Source organism: Salvelinus sp. IW2-2015, unplaced genomic scaffold, assembly GCF_002910315.2.
Source record: "Salvelinus sp. IW2-2015 unplaced genomic scaffold, ASM291031v2 Un_scaffold1350, whole genome shotgun sequence".
Taxonomy (NCBI): Eukaryota; Metazoa; Chordata; class Actinopteri; order Salmoniformes; family Salmonidae; genus Salvelinus; species Salvelinus sp. IW2-2015.
The window spans coordinates 51,731-58,442 of NW_019942854.1; the positions used below are offsets into that span (position 1 = coordinate 51,731).

General features: G+C 45.3%; 1 pseudogene; it reads left to right on the forward strand.

Moving 5' to 3' along the window:
• The window catches only part of LOC112070524 (CUGBP Elav-like family member 2), a 63,742-nt pseudogene that overhangs the window by 30,052 nt on the left and 26,978 nt on the right, over positions 1–6,712 (forward strand).

Here is a 6,712-nt window from a genome sequence, read left to right on the forward strand (position 1 = left end):
TCCACTGACAGGAAAAAAGGGCTGTCTGTGGTCCCTTTTGTGTCCAGTATTACACACAATCTTCAAGGTGTGTGTGTGTGTTGTGTGTGCATGTGCATGATATACACTTGCTTTGTAACATGTCTTATGATCGATTCATTGGCGTGCGGTGTGGTGTATGACTTTTGTGTTGCAGTTTGTGTGTTTACCCCCCTATTGCTCTTAATCAGTGTTCCCATTTATATACTATTATAACCTTCTGTACCTTGCCCAGTTAACTCTGCCCCAATATCCTCTGCTTTATCACACACAATAAAGCCCTAACGGAAAGGGCAGAGATGCAGAGTGGACAAATTGAAAGTGGAAAAACTTAATTTCCATGTGAAAAGAACATGCTGCTGACTAGCTCTGGGCAGGCAGACCCAAATTGCTGCAGCGTTTTTGTGAACGTCCCCAGTTTGCAATTTGTAAAGTTTAGAAATTCAAGAGCTTTTTGGTGGTCTCGTAACATGACGGGGATTTTGTGACCCTATAATAGAGGTTGGTTATTTTCGTTGGCCTCGTACTTCGTGTCCCCCACTGTTTTAGTATCTGTGGTCTAAGCCCCCATACTGTGTGTTGTGTGATGTGTGTGGTGATTCGATTGTAGTGTATACGAACAAGTTGCCCACTGTAATTCTGTGTCCTGCTCTTAACCCTGCTTTAGTATGTGGTGTGTATGCTGTGTGTGTAGGCGGTGTGTGAGTAGCCTCAGTGAGGTGTTGCTGCTGTGTGAGTTGGTTATGTTTGTGTCGTCGTGATGTGCGTGTTGATTCGATTTGAACATTTGAGCATGTGACATATAAATACCGAACTTAAGGGTGTGGTCGTGTGTGTGTGTGTAGTATGATGTGTTGTGTGGTGTGTGTTTGTGTGTGTGTTGTGATGTGTGTGTGAAAGTGGATGTGTGGGTGGCGTGGGCCGTGGGTGGGTGGATGGGTGGAGTGGTGGTGTGGGTGGGTTGTCTGTGTGTGTGATGTGTTCTGTGTGCTGCAGTTGTATGTGTCATTTGATGTGACTTGCTTTTCAACCAGGGATACGGCCAGCTTGTCTCACCACTGTCGGATCCATTCTCATTATAGCTTCTGGCATTTGCTCTAGGACACACACACACACCACTACACGATCACCACACACACTACACACACCACACACACACACAGTTTAACTTTATTAAATGTCACGGCATTTATGAAACGTCCGGCATACATGGCACCAGGAATCAGGAGTATTTACGAAGAACGCACATACACTTATACACATAACCACAATGTAGGCACACACCAAATCAGTCAACGCGCATGCCGCACACCCGTGCACGCACACTAAACACAACACAGAAGATAGAGGAGAGGATTCCAGAGAAGAAAAGCACCACCCACCTGGTAGTATGGCCGAAGTTGACTGCTTCCCGGTTGGAGGAGACAGTTAGGGCACTGAGGCGGGTAAGTGTTAGGTGTATTCCTCGTGGTCTACTCAACTGGTTGACTCTGTAACTAAAACCCTCAAAAGGTGATTCCCACGATATCTTCCCGCTACGTGCTGCCGCCTGTGAGGATGTATACTAATCTATCGAGAGATCCCCAGTATAAAAGGCTTATACAGAATCCAATTAGAATCGTGAACTTGAGGGCTGGTTCTCTACTGGCTCTGTGGTGCCAACATCTAGGTCCTCCTTACCCCCGGCATTTCACCAGGTATAAGCACATAAGTGTTACATAATTGAGCAAACAACAACATTTACTCGCGCGGACGGCAGGAAGTCAATTATCCCTGTTACTGTTTGAGGAGTTCTGGAATAGATTTCTAAGATGCGACACACCACGTGCCAATTTTCAATAAAATTTGATGGTTGTGTCTAGATAAAATATTGCCTTCTAAAAACTGCCAACATATTCTTTCTCCGACCCCTCGCCTATGGCAAAATGGACTTTAATTGTGCATAGACATTTGTTTTGAAATTTGCTAACATTTTGTCTCCACTCATGCAAAATGTGTTAGAAATACCGAATAATGTACTTTAAAGTAGATGTTTCTGCTCTGCTATCAAGTAGGGGTGCGGGGCGAACCAAAATGTTTTTGACCTCCATCAACACAAATCTCGTCCTCAGGCCCTCCCAAAAAGCTAGGCCGGCCTGGCTACATACTCTAGGACTTTCTTAGAGTTGCTCCCCAGTGGATTACGCACAAACACCAGGTTAATCCCTGGAAACTTGTAGATAGTGAGGCAGGAACACAGCCATTATGTTCTGCACGACTGGACAAACTCAGACAAGTTAATGGGAGAAAAATTAGGGATGTAGGGATGGAGAGTGAGGAGTGTAGTAGCATGAAAGAAACTAGCCGACTGGTTCCTTCCTTTGTTGTTAGGCTGAGCAGTGCCCCTCACGCTAGCTCATAGCCCAGAGGGCACAAACCCACACGCGTCTCATTTGTGATCTCATATTTCACCCCACCATAAGGACTAAACAGCCCCCCATAGTCTATTAGGATGGGTTGGAGTTGTTTAGCAGACAAAACTCAACGTTGAATGCGCGCAACCTAATGGCAGAAAACCAAGGATGTGGCTTAGTGGACGGTTGAACCAACTATTTGTAAACTATATTTCAAATCTCTCAAGTGTTTTTAAATTGAAACCATAAAAAAAATTAGTTTGTGCAACAATGATTAGCAATTGTCTCTCAATAATACATACTACATACCAAAGGTATGTGGAACACCTGCTCGTCGACATCTCAGTCCAAAATCATGGCATAGATATGGAGTTGTCCCCCTTGCTGCTATAATAAGTTCTCCACTTTCTTTGAGAAGCTGTTCGCTAAGTTGGAACTGCTGGGGACTTGCTTCCATTCAGCCTAGCAAGAGCATTAGAAGAAGGTCGGGCACTGATGTTGGGCGATTAGGTCTGGCTCGCAGGTCGCATTCCAATATCATCCCAAAGTGTTCGAGATGGGGTTGAGGTCAGGGCTCTGTTGCAGGTCCGTCAAGTTCTTTCCATACAATCTCGACCAAAGCATTTCTGTATGAACCTCGCTTGTGCACAGATCAATTTCATGCTGAAACGAGGACCTCTGCCAAAACAACTGGTTACCACAAAGTTGGAAGCCACAGGAATTCAACTAGAATGTCATTGTCAATGCTTTATGCTTCAAGATTTCACCTTCTCTGGAGCTAAGGGCAGCCCGAAACCATGAAAAAACAGCCCAGGACCATGTATGTCCATCTTCACAAAACTCTGAATTTGACACTTTGCAATTCTGCAGGTAGCGTTCTCCTGGCATCGCCCAAACCCAGATCCGTCTGACGAAACTGCCAAAGTGGTTGAAGCGTAGATTCATCACTCCAGATGAACGCGTTTCCACTGCTCCAGAGTCATTGTGGCAGCTTTACACTCACTTCACCAACGCTTGCACTTCAGCTTATGTGATCTTAAGTTTGCTCGGCAATGAAAACCCATTTCATAAGCTCCTGATGAAACAGTTCTTGTGCCTGACGTTGTCTCCATGAAGACAGTTTGGAACTCGATTTTTTTACACGCTTCAGCATCTCGGCGGTCTCGCTTCTGTGGACCTTGTGTGCCTAGCCCACTTTGGGCGCTAGCCGTATGTTGCTCCTTAGTTACATTTCAAATTCACAATAACAAGCACGTTAGCAGTTGGCCGGATGTATGAAAGTGGATATGGACAGGACAGGTCATTTACGAGAAAGCACATTCATTTACAAACCCACGAACACACACACACACACATTCACGCATGCGCACACACACACACCAGAGAGACAGAGAGAGAGAGCACAGCGGATGTTGACTGTTCCCGGTGGAGAGAAGTAGGGCAGACTAATGTGGTTGTATTTGTGTTACTCACGGTACTCTGTATTGCCTGATGATTTGTGGCTGTGTGTATAATATTCATCCTGCCTATAAAGGCTGTTTGATTGGTTAGAGGGCTGTTCTCTCTGCTCTGGCTAATATCAGGGCCGGCTCCAGGTATAAGTGACCTAAGCAAGCAACATTGTTTGAGGGGGAACTCAGTCGGGGTCTCATCTTACTGTTGAGAGTTAGAATAGTAGAATACGCAAGGTGCAATTTCAAAATGTGGTTGTGCAGGAAATTTGCTTTAAAACTGCCACGTTGTCTCTCCATCCCATGGCAAAATGGCGAGAATTGCAGGAAATTAGCTGTACAATGACTAAGAAAGGGCTCTGCCCCATGGCAAAATGTGTAGGTACGCAGAAAGCTTTCTTTAAAACAGCAACATGTTCTCTATTCCTCAATGCCGAAAACGTACTTTAAAATGTAAATGTTTCTCTCCGCTATCAAGAGGGGGGCCAAAATGTTTTGTCCCCCACAACCAAATCTCACTCAGGGCCCCCAAAAAGCTAGGGCCGGCCCTGGCTAATATTAGGACTTCTAGAGACACACAACACAGCAAGTGGAGTGTGAGTGAGGAAACACTGCCGTGTATGTTTGGAGACTGGACAAACAAGACAAGTTAATGGGAGAAAAAATAGGGATGGAGGGATGGAGAGATTGACACAGTGAGGGAGGTATAGCAGAGAAACAGACGTCTCTGTGTCTGCTATTTACCACCAGCCCATTAAAACTAACAAGCTCATAGTCCTATAGACGGGTTGGTTCTTTAGTAACAAAACTGACGCATGCGCAACTATGGGGCAAAACAGACAGTTGGCTTAGACTGTTGACAACATGTAAACTATACTTAATCTCCAATGTTTATTGAAAAAATATATATATATATTACACAATGAGCAATTGTCTCTCAAATACACTACATGATCAAAAGTATGTGGACACCTGAACATCTCATTCCAAAATCATGGGCATTAATATGGAGTTGGTCCCGCCTTTGCTGCTATAACAGCCTCCACTCCTCTGGGAAAGCTTTCCACTAGGTGTTGGAACTGCAGGGACTTGCTTCCATTCAGCCACAAGAGCATTAGTGAGGTCAGGCACTGATGTTGAGCGATTAGGCCTGGCTCGCAGTCGGCGTTCCAATTCATCCCAAAGGTCTTCGATGGGGTTGAGGTCGGGGCTCTGTGCAGGCCAGTCACGTTATTCCACACCAATCTCGACAAACCATTTCTGTATGGACCTCGCTTTGTGCACAGGGGCATTGACATGCTGAAACAGGAAAGGGCCTTCCCCAAACTGCTGCCACAAAGTTGGAAGCACAGAATCATCTAGAATGTCATTGTATGCTTTAGCTTTAGGATTTCCCTTCACTGGAACTAAGAGGCCCGAACCATGAAAAACAGCCCCAGACCATTATTCCTCCTCTACCAAACTCTGCAGTTGGCACTATGCATTCGGGGAGGTAGCGTTCTCCTGGCATCCGCCAAACCCAGATTCATCTGTCGAACTGCCAGATGGTGAAGCGTGATTCATCACTCCAGAGAACGTGTTTCCACTGCTACAAAGTCCAATGGCGGCGAGCTTTACACCACTCCAGCCAACGGTTGGCATTGCGCATGGTGATCTTAGGCTTGTGTGCAGCTGCTCGGCCATGGAAACCCATTTCATGAAGCTCCTGACGAACAGTTCTTGTGCTGACGTTGCTTCCAGAGACAGTTTGGAACTCTGTAGTGAGTGTTGCAACTCAGGACAGACTATTTTTACGCCCTACATGCTTCAGCACTCGGCGGTCCCGTTCTGTGACCTTGTGTGGCCTCCCACTTCGCGGCTGAGCCTTTGTTGCTCCTAGACGTTTCAAATTCACAATAACAGCACTTACAGTTGGCCGGGGCAGCTCTAGCAGGGCAGAAATTTGACGAACTGACTTGTTGGAAAGGTGGCATCCTAATCACTGAGCTCTTCAGTAAGGCCATTCTACTGCCAATGTTTGACTATGTAGATTGAATGGCTGTGCACTCGATTTTATACACCTGTCAGCAACGGGTTTGACTGAAATAACCGAATCCACTAATTTGTGTCCATATACTTTTGTATATATAGTGTACATCATCACAAAACAAGACATGGTATCAAGAACAAGATTAAACTAGCGCCTTCGATTCCCCAAATGGCAGCTTCTTGTCATTGTTGCTAGCGAACTGGCCATCCAGAACCACAACAACACACGGCATTCTGAAGCCCCATTGTCACCTAACCCGTTTATATGTATAAGTCTGACTGACCATATAAGGCTGCATATATCATCCCCTTATTTAACCTTTATTTAACTAGGCAAGTCAGTTAAGAACAAATTCTTATTTTACAATAACGGCCTACTCCGGCCAAACCCTCCCCTAACCCGAACGACGGTGGGACAATTGTGCGCCACCTATGGGACTCCCGATCACGGCCGGTTGTGATACAGCCCGGAATTGAACCAGGGTCTGTAGTGACACCTCTAGCACTGAGATACAGTGGCTTAGACCGCTGCGCCACTCAGGAATACTTAGAGTATTCTATCTATCATCAATCTATTGCATTTACATATTTTTCCATTAATTGTATTACTTTTTTTTACATTTATTTTTTACGTTTTAGTCATTTAGCAGATGCTCTCATCCTACTAATGTTGAGCCCTGTTTTATTGGGAAGGAGGGAGAGAGAACAAAATTGCTTATTTTCTTGTATATATTTCCCGTTTGAGTCCATAATAAGTACAATCTGTGGCTTGTGTATGTCCTCAGTGGGTGTGGGGGGATTGTCAGGAGGGATATCAGGGTG